We start from the raw sequence: 15,779 nt of genomic DNA, 5'->3' as shown, positions 1-15,779 counted from the left end.
CAAGTTGGGGAGGAAAGGGGTTTTACTTGACTTACACTTCCAAGTCGCCGTTCATCACCCAAGGAAGTCAGGACAAGAACTCAAGCTGGGCAGGAACCTGGAGGCAGGGGGCTCATGCAGAGGCGCTAGGCAGAGGGTGCTGCTTACTGGCTTGCTTCATTGCTTCGTGTGGCTTGTTCAGCCTTCTTTCTTGTAGAACCCAGGACCATCAGCCCATTGACGGCACCACCCACAATGGGCAGGGCCTTTCCATTGACCGCCACCGTTGCCCTACAGCTGGATCTCATGGAGGCATTTCCTCAACTGAGGCTCCTTTCTCTCTGATTCCTCCAGCTTGTATCAAGTTGACACAAAACTAGCCAGTCCACCATGCTTCTCTTGGATCCACCGCTGGGACCTTCTTTCGCTTTTCTCTGGGCAGCCTCCCTTGTCTTTCAGTCTAAGCTGAAATGCACTCTCCAAAATCCATTTCGCTACACCTCAGGCTCCCAGAAACACTTTGAGGTCACCTGATTTATTGTCACGATAGCTCCAAAGCTCTTTACATTTGTTTAGAATATAAATATGACAATAGGGGGGCCTTTTCCTTTCCTTTTTTTTTTTTTTTTGAAGATTGTATTTATTTATTTTCCGTGAGTATACTGTAGCTGTCTTCAGACACACCAGATGAGGGCATTGGATCCCATTACAGATGGTTGTGAGCCACCATGTGGTTGTTGGGAATTAAACTCAGGACCTCTGGGAGAGCAGCCAGTGCTTTTTACCACATATAATATATGCGCTTTGATTAGTTTTACCCCTCTATTATCCTCTCTTATCCCCCGATTTCAGATTATTTCTCTGAATGAGAAAATTAACGTTCCCACAGCCACGAGCATCATTGACTAACAACTGTGGCCTCGTTGTATTTTCATGTTTATCAAGAGATTGGATGAAATGGATAAAGACCTCTCCACATATTCACAAGGATCATTTTTTTTTTTCCAGTTTTAACAGGGAGCATCTAGAGTTTAATACAACTTTAGACACCACTAGACAAAGACAAAGCTACAGCATCAAGCTTGATTAACCTTCCAGGGATTCAAGAGGCACCAGAGTTTGAGAATGCAGGAGTAGCCAGAACCAGTCGGCCTAAGGCCCGACTCCAATGAGCCTTAACGAGTGGGCAGAGGGTGAGCTTCAACAGAAAAGCAAGGTCAACTTGACTTATTCTGACATTAAATGGCCTCACCACTGCCCAAGAGGGAGAGGCCATATTCCGAGTTAATATCCCATTTTACACCTAATATGAAAGGGAGAAACACCGGCACTTAGGCCTGGAGTAAACACGGTCATTACTGTGAGCACAAAGCGTTACCCATGGAGCAATAAAAAGGAGGAGTCATGGGAGAAGCAAGCCTGCCTCTGCCGTGACCCCCATAAACCTGCCGCCCTGTCCTGTGACTATCTGAACCCTATTCACAAACCAATTGTCCTTTGTTGTTGGGTTCCAGGTTTGTCCTCCAGAAGGACACGTTAGTATCTTATCTCCTGGTGCCTGTGTGAGTGATGCTGTTCAGGAATAGAGTCTTTGCAGATAAAATCGTGGAGAGGTGAGAACAGTAGGATTAGCATCCTTACAGGCAAAGGACAAAGTTTTAACTTTGTAACGCTGTCCGGAAGACAGATCTCCAGGGACAGACCCCAACATCAGAGGCAAGGAAGCACACTCCCCCCACCCCCCACCTACTCCCACCCCCACCCCCACCCCACCAGGTGTCCACACCTTGACTCATTACCTCGCCTCTCCAGTGTGTGAGCATAAATTCCATCGTTTAGGCCATCTGGGTTGTGGTACTGGGTTATGTTTCTTCAACGTTTGTTTATTCATTCCTCAAACCAGTCTGAGACCAGTCAGAACTGGTCCTGTGCTAGGGACCTCAGGGATTTTGCTGAGGGAGTGGCTCGGGAGGACCGGAAGATGGCCAGATGAAGGAACCCTACAGTGGGATGCAGAGCATCAGGCTGAGAAGGTCAAGGCTGGAAAACTTAGGCCATGGGTTCAGGGAATGGTTTTTAAACACTCAGGTCAACCGTAGGGCAGGGCTTTTCTTGTTGATATCACTGAGGATCAATCAAAAGGACTGCTCAGAACACGGAGGAGAGGGACAAACGATTGTGGGACAGAGGTGCAGGTGACGAGGGCAGGGGTTGGGGGAGAGCGGGAGTAGGGCACGCAGCCGATGGCACCACCGGCATGTAATTCCCCCACAGATAAGTGGTTGGCAGTTCTTGACTTGGTTAGAGGGTCTCATCATCTGTCAGACATGGATCAGTTCGTGGCTGTGTGACTCACTGTTGGAACTTGAGCAATTAATTTCGTGAAATTTTGTTTTCGTTTTTGTTTCTTATAAAACACAGTAATGCTTTCTTTGGTCTATGTAAACTTCTCAGCAATGGGTTTGGTGCCTAGAAAGGTGCACTCAGCCCCAGCCGACACCTACATTAGGAGATCTTTAAGGAAAAGCCCGGAAATGGGATGGTTTTTGAAAGAGGTGGGTCTAATTTACATTTACATTTACATTTACAGGAGGGATGTGGCCTGGGCTCTGGGGCTCCAGCTTTCACAGGCTAGCAGACTGTAGGTCTGCGCCAAGGGATCATCAAGAGGAGTTTGTCACGATTGCCTGGAAGACGTTTCTCCTCACACAGCTGCCCAGGGGCGGCCGGGAAGAAGGCCAGCAAGAGAGATGCTCGTGGGTAAATCAAGTTCTCAGGAACAGGTATCCCAGAGCCTTAAGATGTACAACCCCTGAGATATCACCCACCAAGATCCTTGAAATCCATGCACGGTGGCTGCTTCTCAGTGCCTCCAGGTGTTGGTATTCAGGGTCACCTAAGAACTCCGGGAACACCTAAGAACACGTAAGAACTGCTGGAAGGAGCAGCAGCCTTTCCCTAGGTAGGGTTTTACCCAGAAAGGCCGAGCTCTGGAGCTCCTAGCATTCCCCCAGCCACCACTGGGCGTCGCCGTTGTCCCGCGAAAGGCGCAGGACGTCTGCCTATGGCGTCTCCTTCCCCGCCCTTGCTCTTTACAGACTGCCCCGGGGATGCCCAGCAGGTCCGGGCACGCGCCACCCACGCTCTCTGCAGCCTGCGCCCCGGGCGAAGGCGAAACCTGCGAGGCGCGGTGCAGAAAACGAGGCGGCTGCGGGACTTCCAGGGCGATAGCTCTCGGAAATGTCGTTTTAGGGCCGCAAATATCTCCTTCTGGAAGAGCAAGGAAGTCAGGCCCTTGTCCTCCCAGAATCTGGCCTTGGGGCACCAGGCTCCGTGGCACTCTGATGTCGTGGCACTCGGTGTCTGCACACCTTCACACCATAACGGGGTCGCAAATGGAAAGTGGGTCCTACACACCCCTGCCAGCTCCGGCGTGTTCCTTTGGAGAGGGAGAGGCCCTTCTGTGGGCGAGCCCCGGGACTTCGATACAGGGGGCACCCCTACAACAAGCATGTTGTGGACACACCTGACTGTGACAGGATCTACACAACCCGGGAGAGAGAAAGGGGGCCCGGGAGCTGGGATGACAGCAGAGATGGTCACCTTCCACAGAGGCCTCTGCTCTTTGGACTGTTTCCGGTTCTTGGTTTATCTTAAACTGTGTCCTGTTCCTTTCTGTGTTGAACGAAACTCAGAGAGACTCATGGGAGTGACTGGCTGTGCTGGCTTTGTGTCTGAGAGGTGTGTTAACTGTCCTTGCCACAGAAGCACCCGCCCCCCCTCACCCCCCAAGCAAGTGAGCAAGCCAAAAGACGGTCCATAGCTCAGGAGCCCTGGGGGATCACACTCCAAGCAGCTCCTTGTAATCAGCTCATGGCTGCTTATCGCTGCCTCAGTTTCCTCCTGAGAAATCAGGCCACCTCTTTTTTTTTTTCCTTGGGTAATGGGATGCAGAAGAAAGCATTTCCGTCAGGTGCTTGCAGCCAGCCAGCAGAGAAACAGCAGGACTGAAAACCTCCCTTCTTTTTTTACTCCTAGAAAGAGTGAAGCTTTGAGGTGTGTGTGTGTGTGTGTGTGTGTGAAAGAGAGAGAGAGAGAGAGAGAGAGAGAGAGAGAGAGAGAGAGAGAGAGCGCCTCCATTGCCACTGCTTTCGTCAAGTACCATCCACCATTTTCTTTGGTTGGTTGTTTTTTTTGTTTTGTTTTTTAGAGAGGGTCTCTCATTGACCTAGAATTTAGCAATTAGGCTAGGGTAAATGGCCACTGAGCCCCAGAGATCTGTGTCTTTCTTTTTTCCTTCCTTCCTTTCTTCCTTCCTTCCTTCCTTCCTTCCTTCCTTCCTTCCTTTCTTTCTTTCTTTCACCTCTCTCTCTCTCTTTCTCCCTCCCTCCCCCCTCTTCCTTCCTCTCTCTCTCTCTCTCCCTTCCCTCATCTTTCCCCCTTGGCTGCTGAGGACAGGACCCCTGGTCTTCTGCCTGGAGAAGCAAGCAGTTTAAGGACTGAGCTCTCTCCCTGGGCATCTCTGCTTTTTAGTTTGAGATAAACACACTCAAGTTGGAATATAGCTGGGGATGACGTTGAACTTCTGATCCTCCTGCCTTTGTGTCCTGAGTGCTGAGGGCTATGGATGCACTGCACCACACATATCCAATGCATGCAGTGCTGGGGATGTGAATTCAGGGCTAAGCAAGCCCTCTGAGCTATACCCTTAGACCATGAAAATTCTTTTGACTCTTTAGTCTTGTAGGGACTGACAGATATATAGAAGTACATTTCTTTTTTTTTTTTTTTTTTTTTTTTTTTTTTTTTTTTTTTTTTTTTTTTTTTTTTTTTTTTTTTAAGATTTATTTATTTTATGTGTATGAGTACACTAGCTGTACAGATGGCTCACTACAGCCCCGCCTCTGGCATAGGATGCTGTAGCTGTCTTCAGACAGCACCAGAAGAGGGCATCAGATCTCATTATGGGTGGTTGTGAGCCACCATGTGGTTGCTGGGATCTGAACTCAGCACCTTCGGAAGAGCAGTCAGTGCTCTTACCCACTGAGCCATCTCGCCAGCCCTAGAAGTACATTTCTTTTCAGCTGTGTTGTTAAGAGAACATGTTGGTTAGAGTTGTCGGCTGCTGTAGGTTACTCTGGGAGGGGGCCAGCAGATGGCCTGTGGGGAAGGGAGAGGATGCCTCCGCCGGCAGCCAGCAGAGGGCAGCCAGTAGCCGGAGGAGTCTAACAGCCTGCTGCCAGAAGGAAAACAAACCTTGTGCCACCGGATCTATTATTTCAAGACCAACCGGAAATCTGTATTTTTATTGCTGTTTCCCAAAGTTTAAATGTTGGCAAATGATTCCAATAATTTGTCCAACACTGAAAGCCAATCCAAATAGATCTAAGGGCCAGATTAGGGGCTCAGGCTGCCAGTTGGTTGACCTGAGATCCAGACCTCTACAGGACCATGAGCTGCCTGCTGGCTCAGAACCTGCCATCTCTTCAGGCAGTGGGAAAATACCCCGGCACTTGCCACTGGTCTTCCCAGCTATTGTACAGCTAGTGGCCATTGAAATACTTTAATTTGGGGTATAGATATATGAAGGATTTCCTGGAGATCTGGTATTCAGCTTTTCAGTACTTTCCAGAAACCGCTTGATAGAGCTTATGTGCCCGTGACAACACAGGTAACTATAACCTCCTTGTCACTTGTTTCTGGATCTCAGTCCTACTGTGTGTAGTGTGGAAAGGTCTAACTAAAACTTCATCACTCAAGCCTTCATTAGATCTAGAGTCAAATTTTTTTCCTTTTCTTTTCTTCCTTTCTCTCTCTCTCTCTTTCTTTCTTTCTTTTTTTCTTTTCTTTTATTTTTTTGATGTTTGCTGCTTGAAGTGGTTTGAATATGCTTGGCCCAGGGGTTGGCACTAGAGGTGTGACCGCCTTGTTGGAGTAGGTGTGGCCTTGTTGAAGGAAGTATCTTACTGTAGGGGGTGGGCTTTGAGACCCTCCTCCTAGTTGCCTGGGAGACAGTCTTTTCCTGGTGGCCTTCAGATGAAGATGTAGAACTCTCAGCTCCTCCTGCACCATGCCTGTCTGGATGCTGCCATGTTGGCCTTGATGATAATGGACTGGACCTCTGAACCTTAAAGCCAGCCCCAGTGAAAATGTTTTCCTTTATAAGAGTAGCCTTGGTCATGGTGTCCCCTCATAGGATTGGAAACCTTAACTAAGACACTACTAAAATGTAACACTTTTTTTTTTAAAATGTGTATGGGGTTGTGCCTGCATAAATGTCTCTGCACCACGTGTGTGCAGTGGGCTCAGAGACCGGAAAAGGGCATCAGATCCTTTAGAACTGGACTTATAGGTGGTTGTGAGCCACCATGTCAGTGCTGGGTATCAAACTTGGGGCATTTGGAAGAGCAACCAGCACTCTTGACTGCTGAGACATTTCTCCAGGCCCCAAGACAGCTTCTCTTTCTGCTCAGTTGCTTTGGGGGCAGCTTAGATAGCCAAGATCTGTAGAGAGGAGATGAAGAGTCTGCACTGGGGGTGTTGGGAAAGTGCCACCGGCAGCTTGTGTCTCCCTGTCTCCTATCCCAATCCGTAAGCCCCAAAGAAGCCAAAGACAGCTGGGAAAGGAGACTCCAGAGACCGGAGAGCAAAGTCAGTCTCCCTGGTCTGAGGGACAGGGAGACAGGCTCAAGCTGCAGCAGCTCTGGTTGTAAGGGTCTGGTTGAATTTGAAAAGAAGTTTGGGAGCCATAGATTAGGCTGCTAGATTGGACTCACTATTAAACTCTGGGTATTTTTGTTTCTGAAACTAATAAGAGGATTTGCTTTTAAAAGTATTCTAGCAAAACCAAGGCGTATCTATTTGGGGGAGGTGGGCATGACAAATATGATGGGGTTTTGTACATTGTTGTCCTTTCTGGTCATGTGTGAAGATTTTCTTAATAAAAACGTATAAACAAGCCTGGTGGTGGTGATTCATGCCTTTAATCCCAGCACTTGGGAGGCAGAGGCAGGTGGATTTCTGAGTTCGAGGCCAGCCTGGTCTACAGAGTGAGTTCCAGGACAGCCAGGGCTACACAGAGAAACCCTGTCTCAAAAAACAAAAAAACCAAACCAAACCAAAACAAAACAAAAAACCATATAAACGATGCTGGACATGGTTGTCTATACTGTTATTCCCAGGACTCCGGAGGCTGAGGCGGGAGGATGTTGAGTTCAAGGCCAATTTTGGTTGCAAAGTGAGACATTGTCTAAAAAGACATATAACTGAAGATTATTGAATTTATAAAATTAGTATGGAGCAGGAAGACTTCATGCCTCCCTGAGACCCACTCAGGGGTGGAGGGGAACTGCTCCTGAGAGCGAGGCTCAATGAGCACTCTGTGGAGGGAATTCTAAAAGAATTCTGGTTTTTTTTTTTAAGGATGTCCTGTGAGAGCCTCTGGTCCAATTTGCTTGTTATGTCTCTGGGTGACTGAATTTATGTATGTATTCCCATTCTGGGTCACATCTTCTGGCTGAGAAACTCACCCCAAAGGGCCTGGGCAGATCAGTCAGTTGCTCCCCAACTCTTTTTGGTGATCCAGTGGCAATCCCTGCCATAGTCGCCATTGTGGATGATCCTGGAGTATAGAGTCCTCGAGGCTTGGACATAAAGGTCATCTGTGAAGACACTTAGGACAGTGTCAGCCATTGGTCTCAGGGAATCGTTGGGCATTGGAATGAACTCCTGGACTCTCATAACTATGCTGGAATACTGAATGGTGTTGACCGTGAATAGTTACAGCTGGAACTTGGGGATCCCCCACCTCACAAAGTGCTAGGGCATGCTTAGAGTAACATTTCAGTGCATGGGCAGTGAGCAGCTGTCCTATGGATGGGACAGCTTGCAGCCCTGGATTGTGGTCACAGCCCCTGATAGCCAGAGCTCTGTGAGAGGTTTTGGTTATTAGGGACTTTTAGGAAAAACCTTACTGGGTCCTCTATATGAACTTACTACTGCGTGTGAACCAAAGTCTATGTCCCCTTGGTCCCCTGAAGCATGAGCACCCTAAATATCTTCTTTGTTGAGAGAGGCCGTCATCCATTGGTGTCCAATTCTGACAACAAATTTCACAAGGAAGGCTCCCTGGGATGCCATCCCGTGGAAATTTTGACATTTCTTTTGTTATTGTTTCCTAGTGTAATAATAGCTAATACTCTGTGAAGACCTTCTCAGAGCTAGGCGAGTTCAGCTGCTTTGTGTGAATGAGTAAATCCACATATGCCTTCCAAGAGATGATGTTCATTTTCCTGTTATTCAGACAGGAAAGGAGAGACCTGTTGAAACCATGGCAAGGTAACAGGCCCCAGGATGCAAAGAGAGTTTCAACCCAGATCCAACCCATCCACTAAGGCCTGGTTTTTACCAACTGCTTGGTTTCTACTTTCCAGGCAGCTCAAGAAAGAGTCCCATGACAGACCCCAATCAAGGTGAGCACATGTGGCCAGTTCACAGCTGGGCTTTTCGCTCTGGCCCAGAAAAGTCCACGCCATCACATTAATTTAGAGTCTAGCCACCGTGCGATATTCTAACCCATGTACTATAAAAGGTGGCCTTTGCCTAGCAAGGGTTCTTGAGGTAAGGAAGGGATTAAGAATAATTTCTGATGAGAGCAAATGTTTCTTTTGAAAAGGCAAAGAATGTTTTCTCGGCTGAACCTTACCCTACCTTTTCATTTGCTTGACAGAGTTTTCTGGGGTCTCTGCAGACACCACCTGGAGAACATGAGCAGAGAGCGCCTAGAGGGTTTGCTGGGTACTCACCCGTACTTAGCTCACTCTAAGACCTAGAGGCCTCAATCCTGATTCAAACTACCCAACAGAGACTAAGAAACATAAGCTCTGGCAGGCCCCGAGCTTTTGCATGGCCACTCAGATGAGACTCGGGCCTCATGTTCTAAACTGAATTTTTCATTAAGAAAAAAATAAATAAATAAGGGCTGGTGAGATGGCTCAGCGGGTAAGAGCACTGACTGCTCTTCCAAAGGTCCTGAGTTCGGATCCCAGCAACCACATGGTGGCTCACAACCACCCGTAATGAGATCTGACGCCCTCTTCTGGTGCGTCTGAAGACAGCTGCAGTGAATTCCGCCGGAGCGAGCGGGCTGGAGGGAGAGGGAGCCAGCAGAGTACTACAGCAACCACACAAATGATGGCTCACGGCCATCTGTACAGCTACAGCGTACTCATACACATAAAATAAATGAAATAAATCTAAAAAAGAAAAAGAAAAAGAAAAAAATAAAAGGGGAATGGAAGAAGATGAAAAGCCAGTAGGTTTTCATAGAACCAGCCTGTGTCCTAAGGACGTGACAGGCTATTTCCGGGACAGTTCTCTTGGATCTGGTACCTTTGTGCTGTCTGATCCCGCACATGACCTTGCCATTCTGTCCGCCCAGGCAGAGTCACACCTTGTAGACATAAGGATGTCATCACAGCTGGACAAGTGTGTCTGTGCCAGCAGAGGTCTAGGTGAGTGGCTGCGGGCCTCGTTTCAGTAGTTAGGCTGTGCACGGCTGTTGAGGACTGGGGTTAATCAGTCTGACTTTTCCTTGCAGTGTGAGATCCCTCACAGAGATGGAATTCATGTTCTCTTACTCACTTAAAGGTGGTACGAACATCTGAGCATCCTGAGATGCAGAACTGGCCTGAGGCTGCTGGTAGCCTACCCTGACGGGTAACGCTTCGGCCCTGCTTGATGTGTTGAGTTCCTTTGTGGGTTCTCCTCACCGACCTCCCCCTCCCCCCGCCCACACCTTTTCTTTTCTCTCTTCTCCCTCTATCACACTGTGGCCCAGGCCTCTGATCCCCAACACCTCAAAAGGAAGGCGAGGGGCTGACTCAGCTCTTCTACCTGGCGGTGTTTATAGAACCTGACGGGTGAGAAAGATTAGGAGATAAGAGGGCTTCTTTATCCACAAAACATCAGAGACAGGGACAGCTGGAACTGGCTTCTCCAGGGCGGCACAGAGCAGCTGAACCTAACTACTGTGTTATCTGCCTAGAGTTGTTCAACAGCAGCCAAGACCAGAGGCTCCCTTCTATAGCTTTAATGGTCACTAGCCAGTGAGTCCAGTTATTCTCCAGGAATTCTAGGATTTCCGCTTACAAGTATGCATCCAGGGGCTGGCAAGCTCTTCCGAGGGTCCTGAGTTTGGATCCCAGCAACCACATGGTGGCTCACAACCACCCGTAATGAGATCTGACGCCCTCTTCTGGTGTGTCTGAAGACAGCTACAGTGTACTTATTTACAATAATAAACAAGTATGCATCCTGAGAACCTTTAAAGCAACACATTCTATTTTGAAACGAACAGGTGGAGCATGCTCAAACCCCGAGAGTCTCAGAGATCTGAGACAGTAGGAATAGAGCGGCTCCCTCCCAGCCTGCTCTGGAGTGCATAACCAGGACCCTCAGCTAAGGCGACCATAGCAGTCAGCCATGTAGCGAAGCACCTGGACCACCTCTCCATGCTAATGAGGCATCTCAGAAGCCTTAGCCTTCAGCCAATGACCTTCAATTCCTGCATGTTCTCATGCCCTTTCCCCAAATTATTTAACCCCTGGTTCACCCCAAGTAAAGCGTATGCATCCAAATCCACTCCCAATAAAGAAACAAAAAACAAGCTAAGATCGTCTCAGAGAACTGCGTCATTAAAGATCGCCGCGGGGAAGGCCTTAGCCTAAACAGGAGCCATAACTCCTTAAGATTCCTGAAGAACTTCCCACCCTGAGCTTGTCACTCGCTTCCAACCAGTCAGGGATCCTGCTTGTCCTGGATCCCCACTTCCCATTCCGGCCTGGTGTAGAAAAGATGTGGACTGCGGCCCCCTGTCTTAGACTTTGCACAGACTGCCAGAGGAACACAGGACCACTTATAAGAAGAAGAAAAGAAAAGAAAGTACACCTTGGGTAGACGTTCTCCTTAACTCTCCTGATCCTTCAGTCCTACCTACCCCACTGCCACACAGCCAGCCATAGGAGAAGTTTCTGATTCCAAACACCTTTCACAAGTGCCTGCTGTGGATTTGCTTAGTACCAACACCAAAACCAGGGCAGGGGCGGGGAGAGTGGGGTGTTCATTTTTGTTTTTTCCAGGCAGGGTTTCTCTCTGTCTCACTCAATGTCACTGAATGAGAGGAGAGGGCGGGAGAGAGGTCACGAGGAACGTGAAACCACACTCACGTGTTCACTTTCCATGTAAGTGAAAGGGCACACACAGGTTGCTCGCAACCCTCATACCCTATTTATGTTTACTAACACGTCTACTCACACGCAGTACAACTCATTTAAAAAACAGCCCTGGCTGTCCTGGAACTCACTCTGTAGACCAGGCTGGCCTCGAACTCAGAAATCCGCCTGCCTCTGCCTCCCAAGTGCTGGGATTAAAGGCGTGTGTCACCACTCCCCAGCTCATTTTCTTACTTGTATGGAAATAAATCATAATTTATTTTTTAAAATTTGTTATCAGGCTAAACGTAGTTTTCAAATTAAAATTTTAAATTGTATGTTTGTTTGTATATATACATGGGGTGGGGGTGAGGGGACACATGTGCACCATGGTGCTCACATGGAGGTCAGAGGAAAACCACTGGGAATTCATTTTCTTTTCTCACTATGCAGGTTCTGGGGATTGAACTCAGGTCGTCAAACTTGAAAGCAGGTACCCTTAACCACTGAGCAATCTCGCTGGCCCCCATTTTATGTGTATGGTAGGTTTTTTTCTTTGTTTGTTTGTTTTTTGTTTTTTAAATGAGTTGTACTGCGTGTGAGTAGACATGTTAGTAAACATAAATAGGATATGAGGGTTGCGAGCCTCCTGTGTGTGCTCTTTTGCTTACATGGAAAGTGAACACATGAGTGTGGTTTCACGTTCCTCGTGACCTCTCCCCTGCCCTCTCCTCTCATTCAGTGACACTGAATGATGAATTCTGTGCGTGTCATCTTCCCACTTGTCTCAGTTCACCATACTTGTTTGCAGTTTGAAGGGATGTTTCACTTCCCATTTTGCCACTTAAATAAACAAAGTGACTTTTAGAGACTCGTCCATGCTGTTGCACAGAGCCCACTTGCTGACAATCACTTTGCTTTTGTTTTAAGGTTTAGTTTTATTTGTGGTATGTGTGTACATGTGTGTAAGAGCTTGTGGAGTCCAGGAAAGGGTATTGACACCCTAGAGTCGGAGTTACGGCTGGTTGTGAGCTGCCCGGGTGATAGGAACCAAAACTCTGGTCCTTGGGAAGAACAACACAAACTCTTTAACAGCTGAGCCATCTCTCCAGCTCCATGTTCAGGAATTTTCAAGGCTACCCAGGATTTCAGGTATGAATACAAGGTCATCAACAAATATCTTATTATTATTGGGCAGCTGGGTTGAGAATACACAGGCAAATCCAACCTACAGCCTACATTTATTATATATGCTCCTTGATCCATTTATGTAATTTATAACATTTATTGATTTATATATATTAGAGCATCCTTGTATATCTGAAACAAACTCAACTCTATCATGCTTAAATGATTTTTTTGATGTGTTCTTGAATTCACTTTGCAATTATTTTATTGATAATTTTTATGTTGAAGTTCCACCTGGGAAATAGTTTCATAGTTTTCTTTTCTTTTTCCGTCTTTATCTGCTTTGGTACCTGGTATATTAGTTTTGGGGAAAAAAAAGAGTTTAGTAATGTCCTTTTTTATTTATTGTATAGGATATTCTAAGAATCATTGGTATCATTCTTTAAAGGACTGGTAAATTTATAAGTGATCCAATCTGGACTCTTTATAGTATCAGATACTAAATTATCGTTTTAAACTCAGTGCTTATTATAGATTTATGTAAATTATTTAACCCATCTTGGTTTAATTTTAGTAGGTCATATAGATCTAAGAACTCACCTATTTCTTTTTCCAATTCTATAGAACATATGTTCTTAAGGTCAGACTTTACTGATTTTCTAAGTTGTATTGGTATCTGTTGTACTGACTTCCATTTCCAAATTTTGTTAATTTGGAACTTCTCCCTCTCTTTTGGTTAGTTAAGCTAAGCATTAGTTAATCTTGTTTATCTTTTCAAAGATCCAATTTTTTTGCTTCATCGATTTTTGTTGTTGTTGTTGTTGTTTGTTTTTCTCAAGACAGAATTTCTCTGTATAGCCCTAGCTCTCCTGGAACTCACTCTGTAGACCAGGCTGGCCTTGAACTCAGAAATCCGCCTGCCTCTGCCTCCCAAGTGCTAGGATTAAAGGCATGTGCCACCACTGCCTGGCCTTCTTTTGTATTTTTGTCTTTGCTTCCATTTTATTAATTTCTGCCTTTAGTTTAATTTCCAGCTCCTTATTTGGGCTACCTTTCAGCCAGCCTGTGTCTTTTGGCTGAGGAGTTGAGGTCATTATTCTCTAAGGTAAGGTTGAGGGAGTGTGTCTATTGCCACCACCATTGCACCACTTTTGTGCTGTGAGGGTTTGTAGTCCTACTCTGTGGAGTACTTGTCCTGGCTTGCTTTCTGTTGTCATAAACACTCTGACCAAACGCAACTAAGGAGAGTATGGGGTTTATTTGGTTTGTATTTCTAGGTCACAGTTCCTCATTGAAGGAAGTCAAGGCAGGAACTCAAGCTGAAACCATGAGGGAGCATCGCTTGCTGGCTCACTCACTGGCTGGTAGGTAGGCTCCAGTTTATCAAGCTTTTTGTTATAGCTAAGGGCCATCTGTGTAGGGGATGGGGCAACCCACAATAGGTTGGGTCCTTCTCCATCAATTAAGACAATCAAGACAACCCATTACAGATGTAAATAAATTTGATAAAGACAATTACTCAGTTGAGACTGTCCCCGTTTTCCTTCTTGGCAGACGTTTTCAGGTTGTATCAAGTTGACACCGCATGCTAACTAGGACGATGTTATAGTCACAGTGTTACTTTGTTCTCATCCTGTAGCCTCTTGGTTATACTTGGAGTTCTCTTTTCTGTACCACCATAATTCATAGATTTGGTCTTTTCATGGTGTCTCAAAATCTCTGCATAGTCCATATATGAGTTTAAAAAAAACCATCAAGTCCTGATATTCTGTCTTCTTCTTTTTTTTTTTTTAACTTTTATTGCTTTATGATGGGAAAAGTTACATGATTTCAATTTATCTGAATTTGTTAACATTTAAAAACACATTTTGAGTAAATAGAATTAAATCACATTCTTGTTTCCCTTTTGTATCCCAACTCTTCCCAGAGACCCCCTCTTCAATACCTACAATATCTTTTTTGTCATATTCCTTAAAATTTATAAAATATTATAACAATAAAAATGAGTATTATATCTGGGTGGTAGTGGCACACGCCTTTAAACCCAGCACTTGGGAGGCAGAGCGGGCAGATTTCTGAATTCGAGGCTAGCCTAGTCTACAGAGTGAGTTCCAGGACAGCCAGGGCTATACAGAGAAACCTTGTCTCAAAAAAACAAACAAACAAAAAAAACCCCACAAAAATTAGTATTATAAAAGTTGTTTTATATAAAATAACAATCAATTTAACAAATTTAACAGTGTTATGTAGATGTTTGTCTACAGCAATACTGAAAATACATGTTTTTCTCAATATAAATTTTAAATAACTCCAAACATATTAACTGTATATTTCAAAATAATACATCACTACTAGTATTTTCTTTTCTTTTCTTTTCTTTTTTTTTTTGATACAGGGTTTCTCTGTGTAGCCCTGGGCATCCTGGAACTCACTCTGTAGACCAGTCTGGCCTCGAACTCAGAAATCCACCTGCCTCTGCCTCCCAAGTGCTGGGATTAAAGGCGTGCGCCACCACTGCCCAGCTAGTATTTTCTTAAATGAACATGAATATATTAAGTCTTTTTGTTTGTTTGTTTTGTATTTAGTAGAGTTCAAAATCTTGGCTCTTACTGTGGCACAAGCCCAAAATAAGAACAATTTCTAGATATTGGATTTCATTGTAATAAGGCTGTACTTCAATGACCCTCACATCACCAAAGGATTTTACTTCCATTGTAACTAAGCTGAGAGTTGACAGTTCTGCTGCACCATGGAATGAATTGTAGGCACAATTTTTGGATGCAAACTTCCTGCTATGGTCAAAACTATTTGACTTGAGTGAGTGACTTTATTCTCAGCCCACAGAGAACAGGTTACATTCATTTAAAAAATGGTGTGTGTATTAAGATGGTCTATCCATAAAGTCATTCACCAAGTGTTTCAATGAACAATGGTTCTGCTTGGAGGGTGGCACAGACATTAGGTGTGGCTAAGAATCTGGGTCATTGGCTGTGATAATTTGGAAAAGCATTCATCTCAGAGAAAGAGTAACTTATAAAGTCCTCTTCTTCAAACTTGATACAAGAGCTACAAATGTCAAGCAAAGCATTCAGTCTCTCTCTTTGTTGTTCTCTTTCCTACAAGCCACCTCCCAAGTTAATTGTCTATGTCTCCCTTGGGTATATAAATGCTTTTGAAATATAAAAGCTGTTCTGAAAACCATAGTATAGTGTAAACACACGAAATAAACAATACTACTAATAGAGGCTTGAAAGACCCCTGAGGGGAGAGCCCCACTCAAATCTCGGGAGGACGTGCACCCAAGGAATCACGAGAGACTGTCTTGATGTAATTATAAGAGGTAGTTTTTAATTTTGGGGCACTCCGGGCAAGCACCACACCTATCTCATGCAGGAGATAGTGGAGCTGACCACGAGGCTCGAAAGTTAGGGGTTTATATAGGGAAAAGGTCTGGGGGAACAA

At 45.6% G+C, this 15,779-nt stretch overlaps 1 long non-coding RNA gene across 1 annotated transcript in view; it reads left to right on the top strand.

Moving 5' to 3' along the window:
- The first annotated feature begins 13,631 nt into the window (after nt 1–13,631).
- The window catches only part of LOC116087721, a 27,994-nt gene continuing 25,846 nt past the window's right edge, over nt 13,632–15,779 (top strand). The window contains exon 1 of the long non-coding RNA XR_004117584.1: nt 13,632–13,681. This is a non-coding gene — a long non-coding RNA (uncharacterized LOC116087721). The remainder of the gene's footprint in view (nt 13,682–15,779) is intronic.

Source organism: Mastomys coucha, unplaced genomic scaffold (assembly GCF_008632895.1).
Source record: "Mastomys coucha isolate ucsf_1 unplaced genomic scaffold, UCSF_Mcou_1 pScaffold13, whole genome shotgun sequence".
Classification (NCBI taxonomy): Eukaryota; Metazoa; Chordata; class Mammalia; order Rodentia; family Muridae; genus Mastomys; species Mastomys coucha.
Note: the sequence above shows the minus strand (reverse complement) of the source record. Positions and strands in the feature narration are given on the sequence as shown.